Raw genomic sequence first — 17,369 nt, 5'->3', positions numbered from 1 at the left:
GAACTTGTATTTATGTAATTCTTTTGTGACTCTTGGAAGGTAGGCTCCTAAGTACTTTTATATTCTATAGCAATTTGAAATGAAATTTCTCTTAAAAATAGAATAGCTCCTTTTATTAGATTTTATTGATATTACATAGGAGGATTAATTACTTGTGCTAGTTTATCTTATAAGTTTATTAATGTTATGTTTCAATTAATTTTAAATTGACTTTTTAGTGTTATTTATCTACAAAAATTATGTTTTTTCTTTTTTTACTTACTTCTTTTCATTCAATTCCTTCATTTTATTTTATTGCTACCACAAGCATTCTGGTACCATGTGAAAATAGAAGTGGTGACAATCCTTTTTAATGCAAAAGCTTCTAGTTTATTTTCATAATATAAAATGGAAATTCTTGGGGGTTTTTTGGTTTGGTTTTTTTTTTTTTGCAAAGCAATGGGGATAAGTGACTTGTCCAAGGTCATATAGTGTCTGAGACACATTTGAACTCATATCCTCCTGCCTCCAGGACCAATACTCTATCCACTACACCACTAGCTGCTCCGGAAATTCTTGGTTTTGAAAAGTATACTGTTTATGATGCTGAGTGAGATGAGCAGAACCAGAAAAACATTGTATACCCTAACAGCTTTATGGAGGTGATGTTCAACCTTGAAAGACTTGCTCATTCCAACAGTGCAACAACGGGAACAATTTTGGGCTGTCTGCAAAGGAGAGTGCCATCTGTATCCAGATTAAGAGCTGCGGAGTTTGAACAAAGTTCAAGGACCTTTAATTTAGAACTTTTTTTTTTGGTAAGGCAAATGGGGTTAAGTGGCTTGCCCAAGGCCACACAGCTAGGTAATTATTAAGTATCTGAGACTGGATTTGAACCCAGGTACTCCTGACTCCAGGGCCGGTGCTTTATTCATTGCACCACCTAGCCGCCCCAATTACCTTTAATTTAGGAAAAAAAAAAGAGATCTTATTGTCTGATCTTGTTACCTCTTAGACTTCTCATCACTTCCTTAAGGATATGATTTCTCTCTCATCACACTCAGTTTGGATCAGTGTACAACATGGAAAAAAGTAAAGACTGACAGATTGCTTTCCATGGGGGGTGGAGGGAGGGAAGTAAGATTGGGGGGAAAATTGTAAAACTCAAATAATATCTTTGATAAAAATAAATTTTAAAAAAAGTATACTGTTTAAATTGTGATATATGTACGTTATGGAATACTATTGTTCTATTAGAAACCAGGAGGGATGGGAATTCAGAGAAGCCTGGAGGATTTGCATGAAGTGATCCTGAGTGAGATGAACAGAACCAGAATAACATTGCACACCATAACAGCAATATGGGGTTGATGATCAATCTTAATGGACTTGTTCATTCCATCAGTGCAATAATAAGGGACAATTTGGGGGTATCTGCGATGGTGATTACCATCTTATTCAAAGAAAGAATTGTGGAGTTTGAACAAAGACCAAAGACTAGTACCTTTAATTTGAAAAAAAAACTTTATCTTATTATGTAATTTTTCTATTTCTCATATTTTTTCCCTTAAGGATATGATTTCTGTCTTAACACATTCATTTAGATCAATGAATAGCATGGAAACAATGTAAAGACTAACAGATTGCCTTCTGGGGGGGGGTAGGGAATCCAGGGGAAAAAAAATTTAGGGGGAAAAATTGTAAAATTCACAAAAAAGAAAGTAAAAAAAGTATATTGTTTATCATTTTAAGGAAAGGTCCATTTATTCCTGCTGCTTAGTGTTTTTTTTAGCAAAAAATAATGTTATATTTTGTCAAAAGTTTTTTGGGGCTCTATAGATATATAAATATGACTTTTATTTATTTTATTAATATGGTTAAACTTTTTAGCTTTCCTAAGAGTACACCAACCTGAAATTCCTGGTGTAAATACAATGTCCATAATGTCTAAGCTAATATTTTATTTAAAATCTTCGTATCTATGTTCATTAGGGATAATGGTTATAGTTGAATTTTTTTCTCTTTTGACTCTTCATAGTTTATGCAAACTGTGTCACATATCAGTGACACAAAAGGAATTTGATAAAGTCTCTTCTTTTGCTATTTTTGCAAACAATTTGTGTAATATCAGAATTAACTGTTCTTCAAATGCCTGATAGAATTCATGTGTTAATCCTCCTGATCCTGGGGTTTTTTTCTTAAAAAATCATTTAAGGCTTGTTCAATTTCTTCCTCTGAAACTGAGGTGCTTAAATTTTCTATTTCTTGTTATATTAATTGATGCACTTTACATTTTTTACATATTTATTTCATGTAAGTTGTCTGCATTATAGCTATCTGCATGTGCTTAGAAAAATTAATTCTAATAAAATATTTTATTTCTTCTTTCTTATGAATTCTTTTTTTAATTTTTGATATTGTTCATTTGTTATCTTCTCTCAAAATTAATCATTTTAGCTAATGATTTATCTTTTTGTTGTTTTGGGTTTTTTTGGTTTTTGCAAGGCAATGGGGTTAAGTGATTTGTCCAAGGTCACACAGCTAAGTGATTATTTAGAGTCTGAAGCTGGATTTGAATTCAGATCCTCCTGACTCCAGGGCCAGTGCTCTATTCACTGGGTCATCTAGCTGCCCCAATTTGTCTATTTTTAAATCAAATTTCAGTATGATTTATAAATTCAATAGGTTTCTTGTTTGCAATTTGTTTAATTTTTCTTTAAATTTCAGGATTTCTAGTGCTTAATTTGAGTTTTTAATTTGATAGTTTTCTAGTATTTTAGTTACATTTCCAATTAATTGACTTATTTTCTCTTTTTTGCTAATAAAAAGTTATAATATATTCAATCTTTTAGCTCTGTGAGACTTCATATTTCAAAGTCTTTATCAAACATCATATTTTCATTTTATATTTCCTTGTAAACATATTGTTGAATTTTGCTTTCTAACCCATTCTGCTAATGTTTTCCAATTTCTGGGTGAGTTAATCCCATTCATATTCAAGGTTATGACACTTAATTATTCATTCATTAATTTCTTGTGGGAATGATGAGTCAATATAATAAAATAAAAAAAGATTCTGGAAAAATTTACTTGTTAAATTCCATACCAATGAAATTGCCAAAGGATTACTTTGTAAAACTAGAAAAATAATAATGAAATTCATATGGAATTTTTAAAAATCAAGAGTATCAAGAGAAATATTTTTTAATGGGGATAAATGGGGATGAAGGAGGCTTAACAGTGTCAAATCTCAAACTATACAAGGTAGTAATTATAGAAACAATTTGGTAATAATAATAATTACTAATAATTAAAATAATAGTAGCTAATATTTTACAGTGCTTAGCAAAGCACAGTCTAAGTGCTTTAACACTTATTATCTCATTTGATATATTTGATACTGGTTAAAAATAATGGTTGTGGGGCAGCTGGGTGGTACAGTGTGGCTAAAGCACTGGCTCTGGAGTCAGTAGGACCTGAGTTCAAATCCAGCCTCAGACACTTAATAATTACCTAGTTGTGTGACCTTGGGCAAGTCACTTAACCCCATTGCCTTGCAAAAAAACAAAAACAAAAATTATGGTCTTTCAGTGGGACTGATGATCAATACAACATTCAGAAACAAATATATTTAACATTCTAGTATTTGATAAAACACAAAGACCCTAGTTGCTTGGATAAGGTCCCACCATCTAATAAAAACTGCTAGGAAAATTAGACAGCATTATGAAATAAATTATATTTAAACTAAATATCTCATGCCTTACATAAAGAAAAGCTCGAAATGAGTGCATGACTTAGATACAAAAGGTCTTATTATAAGAAAATTTCATAAAAATGGAAAAAAAATGAAGTGTATCTGTGAATTACAAAAAAGTTCATAACCAAACAAGGAATAGAGAGAAACACAAAAGATAATTTTGATCTCATAACATTAAAAAGTTTTTGTAACAAAACTAAGATTAAAAGAAAAACAATTAACTGGAGAAAAAAATTGTAGCAAATGTCTCTGAGAAAGATTTCATGTCTAAGATACAAAAGGAAAGTATTCAAATTTATAAGAAAAAGAGCTATTCCCTAATTAATAAATAGTAAAAGGATATTAACAGGCAAATTCTCAAGCAACAAAACTCAAATCACTAATTAAAGAAATTCTGAGATTCTATACCTCACCCATTAGAGTGTCAAAGTTGAGAAAAAAAAGACAAATTATAAATGCTATACATACTGTGGAAAAACAGGCAAATTGATTCATTCATAGTGAATCTGTGTTTAAGTCCCACCATTCAAGAAAGCAATTTGGAATTACATACAAAAAAATTACCAAACACAGCATGCTATTCTACTATCAGGCCTATGCCCAACGAGATCAAAGAAAATGGAAAAGGTCCCATGTACAAAAATATTTATAGTGGTAAATATATTTGTAATGGCGAAAACTAGAAACTACAGGATAAATTATGGCATAGAATTCGCCAGAGTACTATTCTGCTACACAAAATAAAGAAATAGGGTCGTCTAGGTCTCTGGAGTCAGAAGGACCTGAGTTCAAATTCAACTACAAATACTTGATATGTACTTAGCTATATGACCTTAGGCAAATCACTTAACCCCACTGCCTTGCAAAAACAAAAAAAAAAAAAAAAAAAAAAAAAAAAAAAGAAGAAGAAGAAATAAATGAAGGACTTGGAAAGACATATGAAGTGAAGAAACCAGAACTAGAAGAATAATTTATATTACAAGGTGTCCCAAAAGTCTTAATGCATACCTTAACATGAGGTGGTTATATGGTTCAGTAGAGTGCTGGGTCTTTTCAGGAAGACCTGAGTTCAAATTCAGTCTCTAGAAACTTACTTTATGAGATCGGGCAAGTCACTTAGCTTCTATTTGCCTTAATCCATTGAAGAAAGAAATGGCAAATCATTACAATATTTTTGCCAAGAAAACCTATGGACATAATTAGCATACTATGGTCCTTGGGATTACAAAGAGTTAGACACACCATAGCTTTAAGCTGGACTAAGACTTTTGGGTCATGATGTGCAGCATCAATATTATAAAAAGGACCTATTTTGAAGATTTTTATAAACTAATGAATTAAATAAAAATCAGGAGAAAAATTTGTATAATAACAGTATTATAAAAATAAACAACTTTGAAAATTGCAAGAACTATTTGAAATATAATGACCATTCATGATTCCAGGGGATAATAAAAAAGAAGTCATATATTAAAGGAACAGAAATATGTATACATGTCTCAAAATATATATATATATAGTATATATATATGTATATGTATATATTTGTTACAAGGAATATGTTTTTCTTTTCTTTTTTCCAATGGATTGGGAGTTGGGAGAGAAAAAAAATAGAATTCTAGTCATTTTAAAAATAGAGATAGGAGGAGATATTATAGATATGAAATGATATATGTACTTTCAGATGAGGAAATTGTATCATTCATTTTTGATGAATCATTTTTGTTTCATAGAGAAACAGTAGTATGTAAGTATTTGTAATATAAAACAAAGCACATGAGTAAAACTTTTTTAATAAAAAAAATAAATTAGAAGAGCAAGGAAGAAATTACTCTTAGATCTATGGAGTAGGGAAAAGTTCAGGACGAAACAATAGCAAAGATCAGTGGAGGTGAAACAGAAATTTTTCATTACAAAATATTTTGACGTTTTCATACAAACCAAAACCCATGAAATTAAAATTGGAAGAGAAGCATGTAAAAGGAGGGAAATTTTTGCAACAAATTTTTCTGATTAAGGTTTCATTTCAGAAATATAGGAAACTATTTAAAATTAGAAAAAGAGCCATTCTTCAATTGTTAAATGATCAAAAAATATGAACAGATCTTTTTCATAGGGAAAGCTCATTTATGAATAACCATATGAAACAATACACTCTCATTAACAGAGTGGCAAATTAAAACAGTCTCACAGTATTTGACAAAATTGACAAAAAAAGGCAAATGCCAATGTTGGAGTAGCTATAGAAAAACAGGTATATTAATGCATTGTTGGTAGAAGTGTAAATGAGTCTAATCAATCTAGAAAACTATTTGGAACTAGGCTCTCAAAATTATTAAACTGTATCCTTCAACCCCATCATACCAATATTAGGTCTTTAAAGAGATAAAAAAAGAAGAGCAAAAAAGTGTATATATATATATATATATATAAATTATGGTAGCTTTTTTTTCCCCAGTGGCAAAGAATTAGAAACTGAGGGGATACCCATCAATTAATAGCTAACCAAGTAGAATGCTATTTTGCTGTAAGAAATGATAGAGGGGGCGGCTAGGTGGCGCAGTGGATAAAGCACCAGCCCTGGAGTCAGGAGTACCTGGGTTCAAATCTGATCTCAGACGCTTAATAATTACCTAGTTGTGTGGCCTTGGGCAACCCACTTAACCCCATTTGCCTTTCAAAAACCTAAAAAAAAATGATAGAGGGAAAGTTACAGAAAACCCAAGAAAACTCCTATGAAGTGATGCAGAATAAAGCAAGCAGAACCAAGAGAACAATTTATAATAGAAACAAAATTGAAAAAACAATTCTGAAAGACTTTAGAACTCTGACCGACACAATGAACTATCATGATTTCAGATTTCTCATGATGAAACATGCTTCCTGATAGAGAGGTGATGGACTCAAGAGTAACAAGGAGAATGAAGGAATTTGCTTTGCTTGACTTTGGAATAAGAGGGGGTTTTTCCCCTTTCTTTCTCAGTCATAGAAAATGGGAGGGGGGAAGAGATGAGAGGGATACAGAAGAGATTTTCATTAACTAAGAATAAAAATTCAATTAAAAATTCTTTTGGAAGTTATAGCAGCATATCCATAAAAGTCTAAGTTGTGTCATAAAATGTTAAGATATAACATTATGTCATTGTTCAAATCTGAACACCTTTATCAAAATTTGAGTTCAGGAATAAATTTCTGACTCTCTGGAGATATATTATGCTGGTGTCAGGACTTTGTTGTTGTTGAGTTGTTTGAGTTTTTTCCAACTCTTCCTGATCTCATTTGGAGTTTTCTTGACAAATACTAAGAATAGTCTATCATTTCCCTCTCCAGTTCATTTTACAGATGAGGAAACTGAAGCAAACAGGGTTAAGTAATTTTCCCAGTGTCATTCAGCTAAAAACTGTCTGAGGCAAGATTTGAACTCACAAAGAGAACTCCAGGCCTGGCATTTTACTACCTAACCCACCAGCTTGGTGACAGGACAAGGGCATCCAATTAAGAGAGGTACCTTCTCCCTCCACTTTTAAACAGATTGAAGGTCTTTTCCTAAAAGAAATTGTTCTTCAGGGTGCACTGACATTTTAATTGACTATTATGTTATTTAACTGAATCAAAAGTTCTAACCTAAACTGTTATCCTTATTTAATCTTGACTGAAGAATTTTGAGTTTGTTTCATGACTAGTATGAAATTACAAGGAAAGATACTTGAAATACTTTTATTGAAAAGAGACTTTCAGTAAAACTTTTAGAGAAACTCTACCCTCTTTCTTTATAGCTCATTACTGTTTGTTTTTGACAAAGCAACAGTTTCCTGTGCTATTTAAATAAATAGAAATTATTTTGAGTGTGTGTGATTTTTAGTTAACCTTTCTAATGAGAAGAGAGGCCTAGATGACCTATAATGTCTTTTTCAACTTTAAATCTAAGATTCTATTTTCTAGTTTTAGAGATTAGAAGAGACCCTAAACAAAAATGTCTAAAATGTGCCTAAAATTTGGAAGATCTGGGTTCAAGTGATTTAATTCCTTGTGATCTCAGGTTTTTGTCCTCTATAAATAAGGCACTTAGACTGGTTGACTTTGAAAATCTTTTCCAATTATCTTATTTTTGACAGCATCCCTGAGCCTCTGTTTCCTTCATTTACAATATAAAGACATTTTTGTTTGATTATCTTCCCCACCAAAAGGATGTCATGAGGAAAGTATTTTATAGACCATAAATGTGAGCAATAAATATAAGTATTGTTATCAAAATTATTAATTAACATATTAAATACATATGTGAATAATTCTGAGGCAAGTTGACCCTGCCCCAATAGGTCCATAAATTTCCTATCTAACTGTACTCTTGGAGTCCTTGAATATGGATGGGATGAGGAAAAATTACATCTTTATTTTCTCTAATCTCTATCTGAAAATAAGCACTTCTTTCAATTATTAACTTTTGTTTTTGTGGGGCCATGGAATTAATTGTCCAATTAATTGTCCAAGGTCACACAGCTAGTAAGTATCAAATTTCTGAATCCACATTTGAACTCGGGTCCTCCTGACCCCAGGGCTAGTGTTCTATCCACTGCCCCACCTAGCTGTCCCTCTTTCAATTATTTTTTTAAAACATTCTGACAAATAGTCCATACATGTCAACAGATTGCCAAAGAATTCATGACACAAAAGAAATTAAAAAGCCCTGATCTAGTCCAATTTTCTCATTTTACATAGAGGTACAGTGACTTGCCTAAAGTCACACATGAAGATGACAGAATTATCCAAAGATTTCAACCAACATGGAGAGGAGTCAAAGCCAGTTCCTTTGACCCTAAATCCAATTTGCTTTCCCCTATACCATATAAATAAATATATAGATAGATAGATATACATATACATATACATATACATATACATATACATATACATATACATATACATATACATATACATATACATATACATATATTTAATTTTCCCCCAAGCTTCTTTCACCTCTCCTGGGGTGTGTCATTTTCCATTGAAAGTGACTACTATCTTGCCGCGCGGCCCTGGGACCGGCCAGTCGTGCTCCTGGAAAAGACATTGAGGCCCAGAGGATTAAAGTGACGTGGCCAAACACAGCCATTAAGTAGTCCCCGACCCTACCTGCAGTCGAGTAAACTTCCTGCTTTATCCCAGATTTAGTGTAGCCATGGCTCGTGGTCTCAAGAAACATCTGAAACGTGTAGCAGCTCCAAAGCACTGGATGCTGGATAAGTTAACAGGAGTATTTGCTCCAAGACCATCTACAGGTCCCCACAAGTTGAGAGAATGTCTCCCCCTCATCATCTTCCTGAGAAACAGGCTCAAGTATGCCCTTACTAGAGATGAAGTAAAGAAGATCTGCATGCAGCAATTCATCAAGATTGATGGCAAGGTCCGCACTGATATCACATATCCTGCTGGTTTTATGGATGTCATTAGCATTGAGAAGACAGGGGACCATTTCCATTTGGTATATGACACAAAGGGATGCTTTGCTGTTCATCGTATCACAGCTGAGGAGGCTAAATAAAAGTTATGCAAAGTGAGAAAAATCTTTGTGGGTACAAAGGGGATTCCCCATCTGGTGACCCATGATCCCCGTACTATCCATTATCCAGATCCCCTAATCAAAGTGAATGATACAGTTCAGATTGATTTAGAAGCTGGCAAAATCACTGATTTCATTAAGTTTGATACTGGAAACCTATGTATGGTAATCGGTGGAGCCAACTTGGGTTGAATTGGTGTGATTACAAATTGGGAGAAACATCCTGGCTCTTTTGATGTTCTTCATGTAAAAGATGCCAATGGCAATAGCTTTCCCACTAAGCTTTCAAACATTTTTGTTATTGGCAAAGGTAATAAGCCTTGGGTCTCTCTTCCCAGAGGAAAGGGTATCTGTCTTACAATTGCTGAGGAGAGAGATAAGAGATTGGCAGCTAAGCAGAGCAGTGGCTAAATGATTGTAAATCATGAGAGAATTTGTAGGTTTTCAATCAAATTAAGATTTTAAATTCAGTTTTTAAAATGATTATCCTACAAATACATAAATTACACCAAAAAGATAAGAATCTTAAATAGCTCATTTTTATAAAGCAATATTGAACAAGTCATAATGTTTTTCTCTTCTTTCCTTGAATTAGAGTACTTTGCGTATGACTATTGCATAAAATGGCATGGAAGATGTACCTCTATTGGTTTTGCTTAACTTGTTACATGAGGAGTCTCACTGTGATTGGAGGATGGGGAGAGGAATATTGAAAAATGGCTGATGTTAAAACAAAACATATTAATAAAACTTAAAGAAAAAAATAAAGTGACTACTAGGGGAGTATATTTTGGAGAAGTAGTTGAATTTTAAAAACTGAATTGATAGCTCCAATTCAGTTACATTAAAGTTGCTCATATGGGGCAGCTAGGTGGTTTGGTGGATAGAGCATGGGCCCTGGAGTCAGGAGGACCTGAGTTCAAATCCAACCTCAGACACTTAAAAATTACCTAGCTGTTTGGCCTTGGGCAAGTCACTTAACTCCATTGCCTTGCAAAAACCTAAAAAAAAAAAGTTGCTCATAATCTGTCCTCCCAGTTCCTACATCAAGACTTTGAAGACAACTCTCATCAAGACTGAAGACAACTATCTAAGGGAAATCTAGATATATCAGCATTTGTTCTGGTTCTGGACCCCTCTCAAAGATCCCTAATAAAGTTGAGGACCCACAGCTCAGGAAGAGAACTATTGACTCATTTACAACTAAAAACAGAGCCTCTTTTCCTGACTGATGTAGGCAATTAAAAGCCCCAACAGATGTGGATGAAACTTCCCTTTGCAACTCTGCATTTTATTGTGTTACTAAAGCCAGGAACAAAAGCTACCTACTTCATGGAAGCCACTATATCCAGAAAGGTTTTTCCTCTCCTCAATTCCCCCCAAATCTTCCCTTCCACTCCACCACTTTCGTTCTCAACAAAATACGAGCTAGATATCACATTTCTCTAAGGAAGTCTATGAAAAACTAAACCATTCCTACAGGATCTTTGATGTCACACTGGAGAGGGTTCTTCATGTTCATAATCAATCAACATTTATAGGTGGTGGACACTGTGCTAAATGCTAGGGATACAAAAACAGGGGAGCGGGGGGAAGATAGCCCCTGTCTTTAAGAGGCTTACAATCTAATGGGGGAAGATAAAACACAACAGAAAGGTAAAAGGGCAAGGAGAGATGACATGATAGAGAAATCAATCAGAGCAATCCCAAAGTACTGCAGCCAAATAAGAAATGAAATGTCTGAGCTAAGCCCTCTACTTAAACTGAGATTTGAAGTTCATGGTCCCACCTTTCAGAAAGGTAGACAGTAGAGATGAGGTGGAGTATTAAGGTTCATGAGATTTTACAAGATGATGATGAGGTTATTCCAATAATAAGATTCTTGGGGCCAGGTAGAAAAGTCAGTCATAGAAGTTACAAAGTAAAACAATCAAATGAGTTCTAAGAAGGTCTAAGAAGATACAATGAGAAAATTTGGAGTCCTAAAATGTGGAAGGAAGTCCAAGATCTGGTTTTAAATTTAGCCTCCAACATTATTAATGACCACATTACTACAATATAAGCCTGTTCTTGTCCATAAAATGGGAATGATATTTCAATTCTACCCTACAGGGTAGTTGTTAAGAAAAATGCCTGACAAATCTTAAAGCTTTATATAAATGATGCAAAAAGATATTCCATTGCCCACTTTTCTTCTGAACTCAGATATCAAGTTGAAAATTCCACTTGATACAACGACTAAAATAACCACTCCAATCATGTTACCTCTACTATGTCAACATCAGATTGTTGGCCTGGGATTCAAGAGGACTTTTAGGTTTTTCCCAATAGACAAGAGACAGAGATATAAAAAAATAGTTCTCAAAAAATAATTGTAAATGACTAAAAACTATTTGAAAGATTATATTATGAGAAAATAAGGACATTAATGCATTGTAAGTAGCTAGAGTTGTGAACTAATTAAACCTTTCAGGAAAACAATTTGCAACTATGCCAACAGACTACGAAACCGTAAAAACACTTTGACCCAGAAATATTACTTCTAGGTCGATATCCTAAAGATCAAAGAAAAGGAAAATGACCTGTATGTACAAAAATGTACATAGTAGCTCTTTTGTGATGGCAAAGAGTTGAAAATTGAGGGGATATCCATTGCTATGAATGAAAAGAAAAACCTGCTAAAGTGAGATAAAATTGTACATTTTATTCACGAACCTTGAAAGAAACACCTTACAAGATATGGGTACCTCACTCCTAGGTATGAGGCACACCTCAGTCTCAGGAGTCAGGTAATTTATTGTCTTCAGAAACTCTTTCCCCTCCCTCTTGGATGTTCATAGGCTCTCAGAGTTTGAGTTACAATCTAAAAGATGCACCCATTCCATGATATGCCCCTAATATGATCCCCCCACATCATCCAAAGCATGATATGCTAAAGAACCCCAATTATCACAGGGGGTGTGTGGGTTAATATTCAATTACCTAATTGCTCAAACTCAGTAGCATTAGGTCAAGATCTCTAGGTCATCTTGACCTTTGGGGTTTGGTATCTCTGGAATGGGATTAGGAAGACTCTTCCAGTCTTGTGATTGGCTGGGCCATTCCCTCTTTGTAATGGATTCCCTAAGGGTTCCCCTCCACATCCTGTGAAGACCATCACCCTGTATTTCCCACAACTTCCCCTTTTGTAATGGATTCCCTAAGGCTCCTCTCCACACCCTGTGAAGACCAACACCCTACATTTCTCACAAATCCCCCCTTTTCTTTTTAATAACAACTTGGTCTTCACACTTCTCCAGCAGTATCTTCCTCAAATTCCTTCCTCTCATCCTTGAAAGGACTGACTTTCCCTATCAATATCTTTACCTCTTCCTTATTAGAACTGTACACCTGTATTAATTTGCTGATAGAATCTTGTACTATGAGTTATTAACTGGATCATACATGGGAGACGCACACGGCTGATAGGATTCTTCTTAGGGCCCATAGTAACATACCCAGTAACTGTTTCCACCATGAACCAGTAAACCAATTCATCCAAGAGGTACTAAATAGACTTGTCCAGGTTTGGAATGGAATATATACCAACTTTCTATTATCCCTGGTTATCTTATTTACTACCTGCCCATTGTCCTCTATCTTTAGGCAGCAGCTTGACAAGTTCATTTTAGCACAGACTACTCCTTCCTGGGCCAACAGGTAGTCTAGTACCAATCTATGTTGAATACTCGCCTCTCTTGTTTGAGTGACTTGGGTAGCCAGCAGGTCCAAGACCCTAGCTCTTTGATTGGCAATTATTTTAACTATAGCTTGGAGTCCTATTAGCCTATTCAGGATATAAATTGGGGTTCCATAGCCCCAACTCCCATCCTGTGCCCAGGTAGTAGTACCCTTAAGTCTAAATAACTCCCTGACCAACTCTTATAAGACAACGGGGTGTAGGCAGTAGTCCTACAAATCCAATATTGTCCCTCTAGTGCTAGTTGGTCTTCCAGGAATAGTTTCCAACAAATGGATAATACTGTTCCTCTTTACTTCCAAGGGGGCCCTTCTTAAATAGGCCTTATAATCATCATGATAATAGGTACATTTCCAAAGTTGCTGTACCTCCTTCCACTGCAAGTTTTTGCACCAATGTCTTTAGAAAGGTCCACCTGGCTCCAAAATCCAAACTAAATTCCTGATTTTGTGCCATTGGATCAACCACAAGAATAGCTAATATACCTAGTGATGTTCCTTAAACTATCTTTCTTGCAAATGGCCATTTCAGCACTTTCCTTGAAAATCAATACTAACTCATAATCATAGTTTCCCTTAACAAATGCCCCAGTTTGCACATCTTTACAAGGGAAACAGGTACCATCATTAATCTGAGTCTGAGGCCACCTATCATGTTGTTGAGTCCTGAATATATGTGCCCTGCTTCTGGACATGTCCAGACATTTGCTACTCCCCAGGCAATTATAAACAATAGTCACCCTGAACTGACTCAGTCACATGCCACTGGTGTCTGTCTCCTCTGTATCAGAATCCTGTGCCACAGTGCACCTCTGACCAGGGACTGAAAATCTAGGCCAGACCCAGGGGTACCCAAGGCCAATTCTCAAACCGCTGTGAACTATGGCAAGTTCAACAATCACACCAAAAGACTGGGCATTGACTTCTGCCAGCTAGACTCTCCTCCCAACTTTACTAACACCCTATTGTCTAAATCAGAGATAGGACTCATTCCCTATACAAACTCACATAGCTATAATAATGCCACCCAACAATCTCCCTCTTTCTTTCTCAATGGAGAACATATTTACCCTGTCTCCCCTCCTCCTTTCTTATAAGGAGAAGGGCATAGGTAGGGGTGTCACACTTATAGAGTTAAGGAGAAGTTACAGATAAACAATGTACACATAGGTGAGAGATGATGGAGATAACTGGTCCAGTGTCTCATCTCTCCTCTCTTCTCTTCTCCCTTGGAGGCATACAATGTCCTTAAGCATCCTCTGAATCTGTTCCAAAAAGTCCTCTCCAACTCTGATGACTACTTGTCTTCTGGTAAAGAAACTACTTAACATCTTATTCAGTTCAAAATGCATGTCTTCCATCACAAAACAATGAGATTCTGGAGCTTATTACAATTTACATTTTGCCTTACTGCCATATTGACACACATACTTCACTTTTAACACTTTTAACTTCCATTAGTATTTTGCTACATGAGCAAACTCACAAGCTTGAGTCAATGTGATCATTCTCATTGGGAGTTTGCTACATACACATACATTCAACAGTTGTCTTTTTTCTAAGTTCTGGCTTAAAATAAAACAATTTTAACTTTTGCTCTCATTACAACAACGATTCCTTAATGACATCCTTAACCAAAATGAATTTCTTTTCCCCAAATATTCCCATAGTTTTCTTTTCCTGGTATACTTATCTAACACACTCATTTCCTTAAACTAGAGCTTGAATCTGTAATTATCCTAAGAATTTCCCATTCTTCTTACCTAAATATCCCCTCTAATACAAAAACTAAGGAGACTTGATTCCTATCTTAGTATATAGCTGATAGTAGGTGTCAGAGCCAGACACCTAACCCATCTCTGGCTATTAGACCTAATTTACCTAAAACTTTCCAGGACATTAAAGGAAATTTCCTTTATGAGTATTGAATGTCAGTGTCCAGGCAGAGGTTACAGGGGTAAGTCAAATGTCTTAGGACAGATTTATTCTTCTAGGTGAGACATTTATCCACATGTCATTTTGGGGAAATCAAGTCAAAGGGGTCCAACATCAGCCATACTGAGAAGGTGCCCCTTCGGTTGCCCATCCCTGCCATCCCTGTCACCTGACATTCTTGGCCCCTTGGCTCTAAGAACATGACATTTATCCAGTAGCATTTCTTTTTGTTGACCATCCTGGTATCTGACATAAGAGAAAATTAAAAGTCCTGTGATCTAAAATAATTGTTTTACCTAGTTAGAACTTCCAGTGAATACAATTCACTAAATTCCAATTATAATCTTAATGGAGTCCTAATTAATGAAACCCCCTACCTAAAACTCGGATTATCCTTCCTGGGTCTTTGCCTAAAACCTGGTATTCCAACTATGAGTGGCCCTACAGGCTTGTCTCCTACCTCTTACTAGAGACATCCCTTTGTCTGAAATCATATCTACTCCATCTCTTAAGTATGACATATCAGATTCCTCTTGGCTAGAGAAACCTCCTTCTAGCCTGTTGTATCTTACGGCAAATAAATGCCTCTTTGGACCAGGAGATTGCACAGAGAAATATCAAATTATCTTGTATTTATCTTTCCTATATTATATAGTGCTTTTACTTCAAAGCAAACAACCACTGCTTTGGAATATACATACATGTGGTGGCTAGGTGGCATAGTGGATAAAGCACCGGCCTTGGAGTCAGGAGTACCTGACCTTTAAAAAAAAAGGAATGTACATACATAGATCCAAAATATTCCCAATTCACATACATAGCTAGAAACCTCTGTATATAAACTTGTTTACCTACTATCAATCCTCAACATACAAATGGTTATTTTTCCCAAGACAATTGTCCAAGGTCACACAGCTAAGCAATCACTAAGTATCTGAAGCCTGACCTGAACCCAGGTCTCCTGACTCTGGGGCCAGTACTCTATCCACTGAGCCACCTAACTGCCCCCTAACATAAAATTTACTTTTCAGAATTCTTTAAAACCATTAAAACATCTTAGGTAGCATTAAATTTCCAACATGTATTATTAATTTCATTATAACAGAACAGAAATAATAAAAACAGAGTAACACACAAATTACTAGATTGTGCAAAGCAATCCCTCCATTATTACATTGTTCATGAACCCACAGATCTATCCCAGAAAGGGTCATACATTTTCACATTTTCCTTATTGCCCTTCAAAGCAATCACATTAATCTCAGGCTTTAATAATACAGTATTTAAATAACATTCGCAAGAGATAACTAAATATTGCAAATATAATCTCTTTGCAGTTAAAAAAGAATATCACATAACTGATAAAAAACATCTCATTCATTAATAAGTTACTTTAAAATAGGGCCCACAAGTGCAATTTGTTCATAGCCCCCCCATCAGCTGCCTGCAGTTACCAAGAAATAACTCCACATTCTTGACTTCTTTAAAATTAAACATACATTGTTAATATACATTAAACATTAATATTCCTATTTAAACATCTCATTTCCCTTAGAACAAGAGCAGAATGAATATCCCATGTTCTTTACACTTTTGTCTCTTTATCCAAATTCTCAGAATCCAATCTCATACATGACACATTTAAAACCCCAATGTAATTAAAATTCAACTAATTTCCTAACAGTTAAGTGTGATAAAAACTTTAGAGTACCTTATACAGAGAATCCAGCACTCACATTCCAAAAGTTCTATCCAAAATAAAAATATAATTGTTAGCACTATTGAACTTAACATTAAAAACCAATTAGAGCTTTTCCCAAAAGACTGATCAGTAAATATCCCTGAGATAACCTAGGTTATTTCTCTTCTTAGTAACACAAGACCACTTTTCTTAAATCCAAATGTGTTACAATAGAGTTTTAAAATCCCAAACTCCTTGAAAAAAGTTACAATAGTGTTAAAATAGTTTAATCGCAAACTAATTTAACTATCTAGGTTATTTAATTCCTCCCATTCTGTACAAACTTTGTCAGAATGTTACAACACTAGTATCCCTCTTTTAAAACCCTCAGGGGGCTTCCCAAAACTCTAGTTCGGAAACTTTTAAAAACAATTAGAGTTATCACTCAGGCCACATGGCCAGCAAATATTCATTAAACATGATTTCCTTTCAATAAAGAATTCTCTTAACCCCTGGATCTTAGATACTTTATTTTTCTTTTCCAATCACACATCCCACCTGTGGAGGGATCTTTCCCTTTAAGGCTGAATGAAGCACTTGAGCTCTCCTGTCTCTCCCCCGCCATGGGTGGGGCACTTAGGTAGACTAGGTCTAGGGTTCAAGTCTTAACAAGATGGCGATGGGATCGAGACCACCACATGTCCAACCCACCACCG

The 17,369-nt window shown here is 35.0% G+C and overlaps 1 protein-coding gene and 1 pseudogene across 5 annotated transcripts in view; one reads left to right on the top strand and one right to left on the bottom strand.

The window, feature by feature from the left end:
- Positions 1–17,369, bottom strand: part of ADA2 (adenosine deaminase 2) — a 117,019-nt gene that overhangs the window by 39,988 nt on the left and 59,662 nt on the right. The window lies entirely within an intron of this gene.
- On the top strand, positions 8,818–9,768 carry LOC141493511 (small ribosomal subunit protein eS4-like; annotated as a pseudogene).

The sequence above is a fragment of the Macrotis lagotis genome, chromosome 7, assembly GCF_037893015.1.
Source record: "Macrotis lagotis isolate mMagLag1 chromosome 7, bilby.v1.9.chrom.fasta, whole genome shotgun sequence".
In the NCBI taxonomy this organism is placed as follows: Eukaryota; Metazoa; Chordata; class Mammalia; order Peramelemorphia; family Peramelidae; genus Macrotis; species Macrotis lagotis.
Note: the sequence above shows the minus strand (reverse complement) of the source record. Positions and strands in the feature narration are given on the sequence as shown.